Raw genomic sequence first — 14,370 nt, 5'->3', positions numbered from 1 at the left:
ATATATATGAAATATATATATATATGAACAAAAATAGGTTTTTAAAGATAAATTAAAATTCTGAAGACTTATTTAGCTAGACAGGTACAGGTTTCCAAATCCAAGAATTAGGATTACCCAATAAAAAAAAAACAGATATAATAGTGGAATTTCATGTATATCTCATCTTTATATGATCTTGCTTCACTGAAGTGATCTTATTTCATGCTGCCTGGGATTCAACAAAGAAAACTGTTTCACAAATATTCCAGCATGACTGCTCACACGACAATTCAGTATGTGACTCTTGTTACTGACAATGTACCTTTTAAAGCCATTAAGAATGGGTTATTATTTTAATAAGCAAAATACATTGATAGGTTATGAAAATACACATGCTATTTTAAAAGACAATACATTGCCCACAAGAAGTAGGATTCAGCAGCTACATTTAGTGCGGAAAATTAGTACATAGTAAGGTTACTGTAACGATGATCTAAAATAAATTTTTAATAACAATAAATTATACTAAAAAACACTACAGAAGGACTCTGACTAGAAGCAAACTGACAAGCAAATTTTAAAAATATGAAGGGATTTTTATTAGATACTCAAGTTGAAAATTAGGGAAGCCCCAAATTTTGTCTACCAACTTTCATAGAATAAAGGAGTGTGATATTGATTAGATGGATATCATTTACAAAATTAAATTTAAAAAATATATTCACAAAATATGAAAAAAATAGTTAATGTCTTATGACTAATGAGGGGATGACTGATATTTTTAGCAGAAAACACTGTTTCTTGCAAACATGGAGGGGAAAAAATGGCGAATACTAAAGTATAAGCCAGGGGACTATGATGGACTCTAAGTAAAACAGGGTTGGTGCACACCTGCATCAACTTCCCCATAGTAACAAAGTTGTTACCCAAATTCTTTTTTTTTTTTTTGTTTTTTGCATGGGCAGGCACCGGAAATCGAACCCAGGTCTCCAGCATAGCAGGTGAGACCTCTGCCACTGGACCACTGTTGCAATACCCCTAAATTCTTTTTTTTAAAACTAAGTACATCACCTAATAGTTTTTGTTGATTTGTTTCTACCTACCTACTCTAACAACCTTAAATGTATTTGAAGTAAGGAAGGAACACATGGCTCGTTGGTAGAAACTATGAAATAGGCAGTGTTCATAAAGTGTTGTCCAGAGAAAAGACGCACGGTATAGATTAGCCATAGAGACTTGTTAACCGATCACGTTCCCTGGAATGAGAGCTCAATGACGGCTATAGGCTTTTTTTTTTCCTCTACCAGATTCCGTATTATGTTCCCAACTTTATTAATTCAGTCTGCTCCTAAGAACTCTAATATCAGGAAGGATGTTTCATTAATGGAGTTGATGGAACAGCTATTTCAAATAAATGTTTCATGCTGTAACATAAAAATGGTAAGGTTTATTTATACAGGATTCATTATGAGTTTGATTATGGAGAGTCTATCCTGAGAACATGATCACTTCTAGGTTTCTCAGCAAAGTATATTTTCCATATCTGAAAAACTTAATGGTGACCACATCCAAATATTGCCACTTGGTGCTGGCTTACCTAAAGAGGGTGCCATCATAGAAGATTGACGTATAAATTTTAGATACAGGTTAATTGAATGTTGCCGTAGAGAGAGACAAGCATTTCTTTTCCATAGCTATTGAAGTTATTCTCGGTCTAGTCGAGATGTAAACAAGCAAATTAACTTCAAAAAAGGTATCAAATGACTGAGGGTTCTAAATAATTTGGAATTTGAAGAAGTATAAAAAACTTTGGGAGCTTAAGAAACAGACAGAGAAAGATGGGAATGAAAATTACTTGAAAACATTCAATGATTGCTCAACACTCTGTAGGATTTAGCCTCGTTGCTCTCAATACCAGCCCCACATTAGACTCACCTGCAGTATTTACAAAACCACTGATGTTTGCCCCCTCCCCTCCCCCGTCTGGAATTAGATACTGGCATATTCTAAAACCTTCCATGTTGATTAGAAAATGCTGCTAGAGAGCACTAGCCATTTATTTCATGTATTTTATTCCTAAATATCTGGTTCAGTATTTTCTTTGTTAATTGCAACTATTAGAGATTTGATCAAAACTTGTATTTTATAGGATTTTTCTGGGGGGGGGGGAGCATGGCATGGGAATGGAACCCTGGTCTCCAGCAGGGAAGGCCAGCATTCTACCACTGAGCCACTCGTGGGTCACCGCCCCCACCCACTCCAATACTTGTATTTTGAAAGGAAGCTATTTTATTTTGAAAAAAAAGATTGACTTCATCTCCCATTCATCTATTCAAGGGGTAAACTGAATGCATACCCTCCTTCCTGAGACACAAATTAAATGAAAATAAAGTGCAAAAGGAAATTAATAACAGTGTAACAAATGAAACCACTATTGAGTATTCCATAGGCTTCCACAAACTTATGGAGGGTGAAAGAGTAAACTGGATGATACTGGAAAAAATAACAGAATAAGAAACTGATAAAAAAGAATGTATGCCTGCTAGCTTACAGTGGAGAGGGAGGCCAAACTGTCTGGAAATGCTAAGATTGAATTTAAGAGGTAAAAAAGTGAGGACGTGAAAAACGAGACTGAAAAGAAAGGCCTTGATTAAAAGTCTCTCTATGGAACAGTTGCATGAGTTGAACTTCTAAACCTTATCTTATATCTACATGCAAAGAAAACAACCCCCCATTTTTCCTCTACTAGCAACAAATAAAACAAAGCAAAACAAACAGAACCCCCACAGATCAGACTGAAAAAAAAAAAAAAAAGAACAACAAAAATATATTGATCAATAGGGGAAACAAGAAAAAAGTCAGAAAGATTTTGAAAAATAATGCTAACTGTGTCTGGGGTTATGACATGAATTGAAACTACAACTCATCAGAAAATAAAGGCTTCTACACAGTAACCACTCAGTATTGGTTGCTTATTATAACATTTTTTCTGAGATAACTTTAAGAAACAAAAATCAATTGCCTTAAAATTAATATGGATGACCCCATAGAATGTTGTACACTCTTTGTACTAGAGATAACAAATACCCTCAAATTCAGTAGACATGACTGCAAAACTATTTTTTCAAGAGTTATAGAAATAGAAAATATATATATATATTTTTTTCAAAGACAGAGGAATGCTTCTTTCTACTTAACCTTTTTTGGGGGGCGTTACTTGAGACTATATCCCAGCAACATAAGTATGTAACGTAAGAAAGAAGAAGCTACATGATTCTAAAGAAGATAGAAACAAAATTCCCACTAAAGAATATAGAAATAAAATTCTCAGGAAAACTGCTTGGAAGCATGTGTGGGGGTGAAATGAGAGCTGAGTGGCAGGGAAGAGATCTCCAGAAAAGAGCTCTACAAGTTGTGTCTATTGTTTGAGAGGGAGGAAAACAGAGCCAAAAAAACTACAGAAAAATATGTGTGTACATGTGTGCGTGTGTATATGTATATGTGTGTGCACGTGAATGTGAAATCAAGTCATTATAGTTATTTTCTGCCAAGAGAATTTTTAGGATCTTTCTTTAAAGTATTTGCTTGATTTTAATCAATTGAATAGAATATATGTATTCACAGTTTAATAAGCAATTAAGTAATATGTATTCTTAAATATAAGTGACTTTTTGAAATATGAAATTCCTTTTGTCATTTAAAAGTGCCTATTTTTAGCTCAAAATTTTGTTCTACTTTGCCTTTTGATGTATCTGTTTTACTAAAGGTATAATTTACATGGTATGTATTATTATAATATATGTATATTCCATGAATATAAATGAAATACTAAAATGAAAAATATATATTATAGTTGTAGCAAAGCATATATGTATACAAAAATAATTTTACATCAACTATGCACATATTCACCACCAATTTAAAATACTGAATATATCCCATACCCTAGAAGGTCCTTATCTCCCTTCCTTATGAGCAATAAATAGCCTGATTTTTGTGAAATTAATCTTCATGATTACCTTTATGCATTTGCAATACAGTAAATTTTTGTAGACAATGTAATTTGCTGATTGTGTTTTTAAGTTTATTTAAATTGGCTCCTACAACTTGTATTATCTTATGACATTTATTTAACTCAATGTTATTTTTAAAAGAGAAAGCAGTCTGTGTTCATGCATCTAAATAAAGTACTTAAGTTTTATTTCTGTTGTTCACAATGCACTATTCCATTGGGTAAATATAGCAGTCTGCTGTTGGACATTTGTGTTGTTTTCAGTATTTGTTTACTAAAAATAACCCTATGAATATTTTGGTCTATGTATCTTAATGAATATGTGCATGTACCTCTAGGACTGAAATTAAATTCCTAATAAGAGTATATGATCATATTCAATATTACTAGGTAATGCAAAACTCTTTTCAAAATTTAAATAACAATTTTCACTCCCATGAAAAGTGTATGACAATCCCAGGAAAAGTGTATGGCAAAGCCAAAAGTCGCTGTTGGACTTTTTATAGATTTACCAAACTAGTGTATATGTAGTAATCGCTAACAGTGTTTTAATTTGCCTTTTTCTGATTAAATGAGTTTGAGCACTACTAAATATATACTTTGGACATATTAGATTTCACATTTATTAAGGCACATATTATACCAGCTGTTTCTCCCCATCTTCCTATTGGTCTGTCTGAAAAGTTCTTCTATTTTTTTTGAGCTAGTGCTGTGCATACAATTTCCTGTAATAAGACGCAAAATTGTTTCCCAGGTTTTTCTTTTTATTTCACTCTGTCATGTCAGTAGACGAGTAGATTTTCTTAACATCACTCACTCTAACCATCTGTGTTATGATTTGAAGTTTTTAAGATTCATTAAGAAAGCATTCATTATCCTGAATTCATGAAGATAGTCGACTTTTTTTTAATTCTAAAAACTTGGTTAAGTTTTACTCTTTACATTTAAATATTTGCTCTCTGGAGAACTGATTGTTGTTTATGACATGCATTTCCATTTGCTAAGTGCCATTTATTGACAAATTCATTCCACATCATAGGTCTGCAATATCAGCTCTCCTAAATATCATGTAACCATATACCTATTCTCAGAATGGTGCAGTTTTCTGTCCATCTGACCTATTTGTCTATTACTTTGTTAATACCACACTTTATTAATTATCATAGCTTTATCAAAAATACTCCCAACTTGTTCTTCCTCAAGAGACTACTAACTAATCGTGTCCACTTTTATATTGCACATACATTATAGGATTAGCTTAATAATGTCTAAAATGTTTTAAAAGAATTTTACTTAGTATGCATTCACCTTACAGATCAATATGAGGGAGAAATGACCTATTTAAGGTCTATCAATGCTAGCATATGGTAAATCTCTCCACCAGTTTAGAATCTCTTTAACAGTGATGCCTTAGTTTCCAGGCTGCTCTGACAGAGATCACATCATGTGTGGGCTTAAGCAATGATAATTTCTCATCTCATGGTTCAGTGGCTGGAAGGTTTGCTTCTACCCAGAGCCTGTTTGTAGGGTCATTGTTGGGTTCCTTGGCTTTCTTATCAAATGATTGTGTCCTCTGCTTCCTCTTCAGGTTCTCACTGACTTCCCGCTTCTCACTCTCCCTCTGGATTGCTCTCACGATATTTAAATTTCTTCTGCTTATGAAGGATTCTAGTAATCCATATTAAAATTCCACCTTATTCACTTGGACTATGCCTCAACTTCAAAATAGCACCTTCAAGAGATCCTGTTTACAGTGGGACACACTCACAGGGAGGCAGACTAAGATAAGAGCATGTCTAAAGTTGAGGCACCTTACTCAATCCACCATAGGGTATCAGTAATGATTTATAACCCTCCATACGGTCTGGCACATTTTATACTAAATTTCTTCTTTATTACTTGATTTGAAAAGTATATTATATATCATCCTGGTGGCGTTTTACTTTCTGTTGGTAGCATGTATATAAAATGCAATTCATTACTGTATAATGAATTTGTGTCAAGAAATCTTGCTGAAGTCTTGCCTTTACTATAAGAATGTATCCAATGATCCTTTTAAATTTTCTATATGCCTCATAATATACCCTATGAATGTCAGTTTGCATTATCTTTTTCAAACTTTATTTTTTTGTAATTTACAATGTTAGCCCAGTGGCTTAGAACTCCCATAGTTCTTATAGCATCCATCTTTATCCTGATACTAATCTCAAGGGAAATATTTCAACATTTTATCATGATTGATATTTTCTATAGAATTTTTGAGAAGAAAAACTTCATCAGGTTAAGCAAATTTCTTATTCCTAGCCTATTAAAAGTGTAAGATTTTTAAAAGATAACGGCAGAAGGCTTGTGATTTTTAAACAATTTTTGTTTTGGTGCCTCATATTAAGAGATCTTTATAATGTGAAGCCATATTTTCTTATAATGAACCTTCTTGGACATAATGTAATATTTTCTAAATATATTGTTGACCTCAGTTTGATAATCTTAAGTTTTTCTTCACTATTTTTCAAAACAAAGCTTTACTTTTAATTTGCTTTTCCTTTGCAAGCCTGTTCAGGTTTTGATATGAATGTTACTCTAACCTCATAACATTATTTGGAGTCCGTTTTCTCCTTCTTTATACTTAGAAACTGTGTGTAAAATAGGAATCAGTGTGTCTGTTTGCATTTGGAACAATTTACTGGCAATATCATCAGACTTAAAATTATATTTATGAAAATATTTTTGTCTACTGATATATAATATTTATAATACATAAATAATAATACCTTGATTTATATTCTGACTGTTTATGTTTATGTATAACAGAGATCAGCAAACTGTGTCCCAAGAGCCAGGCTTGGGTTTATAAATAAAGGTTTACTGGAACATAGCCATGCCCATTCCTAAACTTAGTGTCTATGACTATTTCGGTAGCACAACAGTAGAATTAAATAGTTGCAACAGACTTTGGCCTACAAAGTTTAAAATATTTACCATCTGATCCTTTAAGAAAAATGTTATTGACGTAATGGAAAATTATTTCACATTTGTCATTCCTGATATTGGATATTTGTTCCTTCCCTCTGTTTTATTAAACAGTTCTCTCCAGAGGTTTGATCAATTTAGTCGATCCTTTCTAGAGAACCAACTAGTGCCTTTGTTAATTATCTTTACTACTTGAATTTTTATTTTTTCCCTATAGTCTTAATCAATACATTCACATTTATTATTTCCTTCCTTTTTTGGTTCTTTTTCTAAGATCTTGAAATTGTTGTAAAATTGGTTATATTTTAATGCATCTGTCTTCTAAAACTAAGAATTAGGGTCATGAATTTCCTGCAAATTGTAGTATTTTATAATGCATTTTATAAGTAATTTTTGTAATTTCCTAGGATCAAATCCTTTTCTAATTTCTATTCGGCTTTCTCTTGGGCCTTGAGTTACTGAGGAGTGTACTTCCTAATTCCTAATTATCTATGGTTTCACTTATGCTCTTTGTTATTAACTTGAGCTTAATTATATAGATAGAACTCTCTATATAGATAGAGATCAGGCTTTATATGATCTCAATGCTTTATAATTTTTTGAGAATTTCAGGACAATTTCTGTGACTCTCTCCTGTGTTCTTGTGAATGTTTTATGTTTTGCAAGCTTGGTATAATTTATATATACATGCCATTTATGGCAAGTTTATTAACTATGTTAATCAAACCTGCCTATCTTTACTCATTTTTAAAAATCTGCCAATTTTCATCAAATGTATAAAAATAATGTTATAATTTGTCACTATGATTATGATTTAGGTAGTTATTGCATTTCTTTCCCTTTTTTACTTTGGAAAAAATTGCTGCAGAATGAATTGCTGCAACTGAAATTGATGTTTGTTGAATCCTAACATTGATGGGGTTTGTTTGTTTCACTTTGTTTCCCTACTTCTGCTCCATCATATCATAACTTTAAATATGTAAGGAGACCATGAAATACCACACATGATGGAATTTTTTAAATGACTATTTCGGACATATCTTAATAAATTCATCAATATTGGGGGAAAATAAGAGTAAACTCTTAAAAGCTCACAAAATAGCAATGCATTTCTAGCAGTTCCTATGTGTTTTCTTTTCTGATCTCAGCCATTTAAAAATAGAAATATACAAAAATTAATCAACACAAAACATGCTATTGAACATTCTTTCATTCCATGTATTTCACCAAAGGAGAGTAAATAAGATAATAGGTTTAAAAGAAATATCCAATACCTGAGTTATTGTTTTTACCCATTGACTAATTTTATTAAAATACAGAGAAAATGGTAAATGAATAGATATATAGATGGATAAGTCTTATTAAAATTTCTAATATTTTCATCTAAAAAAAGAATGTTTGATTTTTTAATTCATATTTTATGTTGGGCTTAATTTTAATTAAATTTTAATTTTAATTATTAATTTTAATTACTAATTAAAGTTAACCTTAATTATGAAAATAATAATTACTAGAATCTTATCAAAAATAAATTTAGAAATTGAAAGGATAAATTAGCCAGGCAATGGCACATATCACCTCCAGAATAATTTGAGAGCCAAATTTTTTTTTTGTTTTTGACATGGGCAAGCTCCAGGAATCAAACCCAGGTCTCCAACACGGCAGGCGAGAAGTCTCCCACTGAGCCACTGAGCCGCTGTTGCATTGCCCTACATTCAAAATAAATGCGCAGCTTATAGGGGTATATTTAGTAACTTGGTCAGCTTATAATTCTTTATTGCACATCAGCTATGCTGTGTCTCTTAATCTATGGTGACACAGACATGAACATTATTAAGAAATTTCTTAGTATTAGTGGTCTAATGTTTAAAATACATTTTTCTATGGTAAATTTTCTTTAATTTATTATTTTAAAACAATTTCATTTGATATCAATTTGATGGTGTTCTATTAATCTGCAATTACTTTTTAACTTAATCTTATGCAATATTTATGTTAATCTATCATGATATGACAATTTATCATAAAGAATTGGCCATTTACATAGGGCTAAATGATTTATTTAAATCTCTAAATGAAATGCCATAAAAATAGATTACAGATATTTCCTAACATTTAACTAATCAAAGACCATCAAAAAATACCTTTTTTTTCAACTTTACAGAGCTAATTTTCACTTGTTCTGCTTGATCAGACTAGATAAATGATCTCTTTTAAAGAATTGTACCATTTTCAAATCAACTAGCCCTTGACCAATGTGAGAATTTGACATTTATGTAAATAATGGGTGAATAATACATGGGCAAAAATATAGGATCAACATTTTACTGTGTTACCTGTGATATATTAACACACATTTGTTTACTTTATCATTTTGCCTAGACTTTTTTGGTATACACATTATCAAAAATTTATATATTTGAATAACTAAAGAAAGAATCTTATCTAAATAAAAAAAGAATATTATTTACACAATTTATTTGTCATTAGGTTTGAAAAATTTTTAGTTATCAGAAGAAGAAAAATGAAAAGAATAAAATAATCAAGTTTATTGATGATAATAAACTTGTTTATTCCCAAACTATTTCTTTAGAGGAGGAAAAGAGGGATTGGAATGAGCTGAGTTCAGGGGAATTTGCAGGCAATTATGAAGCAGCATAATGCAATGGTTACGAGTGAGGGCATAGAGTATTGCAGATTATATTTGAATTTAAGCTCTGCTACTTTCTTCAGGAAATATCATAACCTGCAGGTCTCTTATCTGTAAAAAGGGCCTAGTATTGGTAACAAATACATAGATTTATCTTAAGATTAAATTAATTAATTCTCAAATCTTTCCTAATGCACAGTAAGCACTCAAAAAAAGAAGGTGCTAGTTCTTGCTTTAATGTTTAATATATATTTAGTGGTTTGACTTTTTGAAAATTAATAGACTTCATCTTTGAGAATCATTTTAATTTTACAGAAAGAACAGGTAATACAGAATTTCCAACCTCCTCATCCCTTGCACAGTTTTCCCTACTGTTAACATCATGCAATAATGTGGTATAGTTGTTACAATTACTAAACTAATACTGACAGATTATTATTATGCAAAATCCATAGTTAATAGTAAGATTCACTCTTTGTGTTACACAATTTATGGGATTTGATAAATGCATGTCATGTATCCACTGCTATAGAATCACACAGAATAATTTCCCTGCCCTAAAAATTCACTGTACTCTCCCTATTCACCCCTTTCCCTCCCCATATCCCTGCATCCCTGGCAATTGCTTATCTTTGTACTGTCTTTAAGATGTTGGCTTTTCTATAATGTTATACAATTTTAATCATATAGTGCATAATCTACTGTGGATTAATTTTTCAGAAAGGTACCAAGTCAATATATAAATGTGTTTGTATTGCATATGGACATCTGATTGTTCCAGCAGCATTTGATGAAAAGATTATTGCTTCTCCATTGGTTTTCTTTAATTTCTTTTTCAAAGATAAGTTGTCTAAAAACCAAAAAGGATAAGTTGTCTGTACTTCTATGGGTCTATTTCTGAGCTTTCTGTTCTGTTCCATTGATCTGTTTGCCTGATGTTTTGCTTGTACCACAGAAGATTTTCTCATGTTTTTGTTCTTCAGCATTGCATTGCCTATTCTGGGTCTCTTACCATTCCATATAGCTTTTAGAATCAGTTTGTTGATATCCACAGAATAACATGTTTGGATTTTGATTGTTATTGTGTTGAATCGAAAAACTAAGTTGGAAGGAGGTTTTAATATTATTGAGTCTTCTTATCAATGAGCATAAATTAGATCACTTGGATTTCTTTCATCAGGGTCTCATAGTTTTCCTCATATAGATTCTGTACATGTTTTGATAAATTTATACCTGGGTATTTGTTTTTTACTTTCTGATGCTAATATAAATGACACTGTGTTCTTATATTCAAATTCTGATTGTCCTAATGCTGGTATATGGGAAAGCAATTGACTTTTGATATTAACATTGTGCCCTGCAGCCTTTTTATAATCAATTTTTGTCCATCTTTTGAGATTCTCTACATAGACATTTATGTTATTTGTGAACTCAGTTTTACTTCTTCTTTCCCAACATGCATAATTTAAATTACCCTTTCCTATCCTATAGCATTAGGTAGGACTTCCAGTATTGTGTTAAATAGAAGTGATGAAAAGGGATATCCTTGACTTGTTCACAAACTTAGGGAAAACCTCTAGTTTCTCATGTTTGAGTATGTTTGCCATGATGTTTTAGGAGACATTCTTTATCAAGTTCAAGAATTTCACCTCTATCCCTAGTGTGCTGAGAGCTTTCATCGTGAATGGGTGCTAAATTTTATGAAATGCTTATTTTTAACATATTGCTATGATTTTATAATTTTTCTTCTCTAGGCTATTGATGTGATGTATTACATAAACTTACCGCAAACGTTGAGCTAAATTTGCATAACTGGAATAAATCCAACTTTGCCATTACGGATAACTCTTTTCATACATTCCTTGATATGACTTGCTAATATTTTGCTGAGGATTTTTCCATCTACATTCATGAGAGATATTGGCCTGCAGGTTTTTTTTTTTTTTTTTCCTTTTGTATAATGTCTTTGTTTGGGTCCACAGAAGTTTGTAATTCTCAGCTAGCCTGCACTCAGTTTCCAGCGATTTCTCAGTTACCTTTTAAATTTTCCTACCAGTGACTGGTTCCAGAGGCTTCTACTCACACTGTCTTATGCATTCAACTGTCTGTCCAGTTCAGAGAGTGGCAGTTTTTTATAACCACAATTCTCTGATGGTTCTAACAGATTTGTTGATTTTCAGTTTGTTCAGCTTCTTTCTCGTTGTGATATGGGTATTCTAACTTCTAAGCTCTCTATCAGTCTGAGCTGAAACTGGAAGTCTCTTGGTTTGATTTCAAACAGTTTATGCTTGTGTATTACTTTTGTAGCTTTAAAAGTAATTCTAACATCGAAATCTTTCTTCTATAATGAACTCATTTTCTTCTTTGCATCTTAAAAGGATAAATCACACCTTTGTAAGACGACTCAATTTCAAAACTTCATTCAGCTTTTCCTAGCAATTACTTATTGGTGAATTCTACAGTGACATGGAAGCATTGCTATCTTTTTCTTATTTCAGTTATATTTGTATTTACAGTCTTCCACCTGGGCTCTCATCTCTTACTTGTTGTCAGTGGGTAAAGAATTATAGGAATAAAAGAAAGCAGCTTAGAATCATTGGCTTACCAAAATATAAAATAAAATAAAATAAATCAAAAGGCTGTAATGAGTTCTTCAGTTTCCAGAAGCTAAATCGAAGAAGAGATTGTTTCGATCTTATTATTTTTAATAGATTCGTATTTCCTTTAGGGTTTCATAATGCCAAGTGTTTGACAACCATGATTTATTTTCTTAATGTTTCATTGCTTATTTTTATGGGTAAGGCCAAATACTTTGTGTATCTTGTGAGTTTATGTAAACTTTGTATGGGGCAAGTTAATACTTTTGTTTATTCTACTTTTTAACTGAAACTAAATGGAGGCAGAAACTCTGCCAAGTAGTGTTCCTCCAGCAACTTTTTTACTTCTTTGAGGTAGAAAAGACAGTGAACTAGCAGTGGGTTGCGAGGCCACCCCAAGCAGTGGCAGGAAGAAGACCTACATTTTGGGGACCAGGGACTCCCCTGGGTACCTCATGAGCAAGCATCTTGAAGAAATTCATTCAAGACTTAGATCACATGCCATTTATTCAAGGCAAAACCTGTTATTTTGTGAAAGAATTTGAAGGAAAACATGGTCTTCTAGAAATGAGAGTTCTTGAAAATTTGAAGAATATGATCCACAAAACAAATGAACCGACACTTCCCAAATGTGAAGAGAGTGCAGTATAGCAAACTAAGTTCTCCAGAGATTGTAAGGAGCTAATCATGTAGTCTCCAGACTCCTACTGAGGGAGCGGGAAAAAGAAAAGATTCATAGGAGCATTTAATAGCTAGTGAAGAACAGCATGCAATCTACTGGGGAGATTTCATGAAAGAGCAACATAACAAATGAGCTGAAGTACACCAAGAATGCAAAAATAAAATAGCCATGGAGAGGTTTAAAGATCAGCGTGTTGGGATGGAGAAGGATGTAGCTAAATTTTCAATATTTTAAGCATTCCGGCCACAACAATCACTAACTAAGAAGAAAACACCTAAAAAATACTCCACCAACCCATTTAGCATCTCCTTCAAGCTTAGCAATATGGCACTCTCACATTAGAAGAAAAAAATATCTGTTGTGGTCATGATTGAAAGTTTAACAGAAGGAGAGAGCTAGACCTTCCCAGTCAGTGTTGATATATGATTATTTGGATTGGGAAGAGTAGGAGGTGAAAGGGAATATATCTGCATTTTGTTAACTGGAATTGGTCTTCTTTACTATCGATTAGTGCAGAGAACTCTAAATATAGTCTTATTTTTAATTCATTCCTCTGCAGGGTTAGTATTAGTTTATTGTTGTGGCTTAAAAGGCAGGTATGATAGCTGCCAGCCATAGCTTCTTAGGCTATGGGAAGAATGTATATACTGTTATTCCATGAAAATGTAGACAAAAGTGATGGTCCTTGGAGCAGAAATCACACTTAAGCAAAGCAAGCGTCAAAACATTCACTCACCTCTTGTTGGTTTGTACAGGTTGTGTGACTTCCCAGGACATCCCAGGCTAATTTGGACAGAAGATTAAAAATATTTATGAAGCACCCTTGATGGTCTGGGGAAAGCAATGGAAATATTAAACTTCCCTACCTCAGAAAGACCTGATATTCTCACACTCATTGGGGACTGCCAGTTTGATAGGCGAGGCCCTTGATCTTGGAGCTTGCCCATATGAAATTATTCCTACAAAGGAGAAGCTAAGCCTACTTATGATAATGCCTGAATCATCTCCAGAGAACCTCTTCTGCTGCTCAGATGTGGCCCCTCTCTCTCTCTAAGCCAGCTGCACAGGTGAGCTCACTGCCCTCCTCCCTATATGGGACATGACTCCCAGGGGTATAAATCTCCCTGACAATGTGGGACAGGACAAGGATGAGCCTTGTCCTGGCATAGTGGGAGTGAAGAAGACTTCTTGACCAAAGGAGAGAAGAGAAATTAAACAAAACAAAGTTTCAATGGCTGAGAGAGTTCAAATAGAGTTGACAGGTCATTCTGGAGGTTTCTTTTATGCAATATATAGATATCCCTTATCAGTTTTGGTGTATTGGAGTAGCTAGAGAGAAATACCTGAAACTGCTGAACTGTAATCCAGTAGCCTTGATTCTTGAAAATGATTGTATAAGTATAGAGCTTTTAAGGTGTGACCATGTGATTGTGAAAACTTTGGGCCTGAGACTCCCTTTTATTCAGTGTGTGAATGG

General features: G+C 32.8%; 1 pseudogene; it reads left to right on the top strand.

Moving 5' to 3' along the window:
* Window positions 1–252: 252 nt before the first annotated feature.
* Window positions 253–13,127, top strand: LOC143666136 (biogenesis of lysosome-related organelles complex 1 subunit 5 pseudogene; annotated as a pseudogene).
* The last annotated feature ends 1,243 nt before the right edge of the window (window positions 13,128–14,370 follow it).

Source organism: Tamandua tetradactyla, chromosome 22 (genome assembly GCF_023851605.1).
Source record: "Tamandua tetradactyla isolate mTamTet1 chromosome 22, mTamTet1.pri, whole genome shotgun sequence".
Classification (NCBI taxonomy): domain Eukaryota; kingdom Metazoa; phylum Chordata; class Mammalia; order Pilosa; family Myrmecophagidae; genus Tamandua; species Tamandua tetradactyla.
Note: the sequence above shows the minus strand (reverse complement) of the source record. Positions and strands in the feature narration are given on the sequence as shown.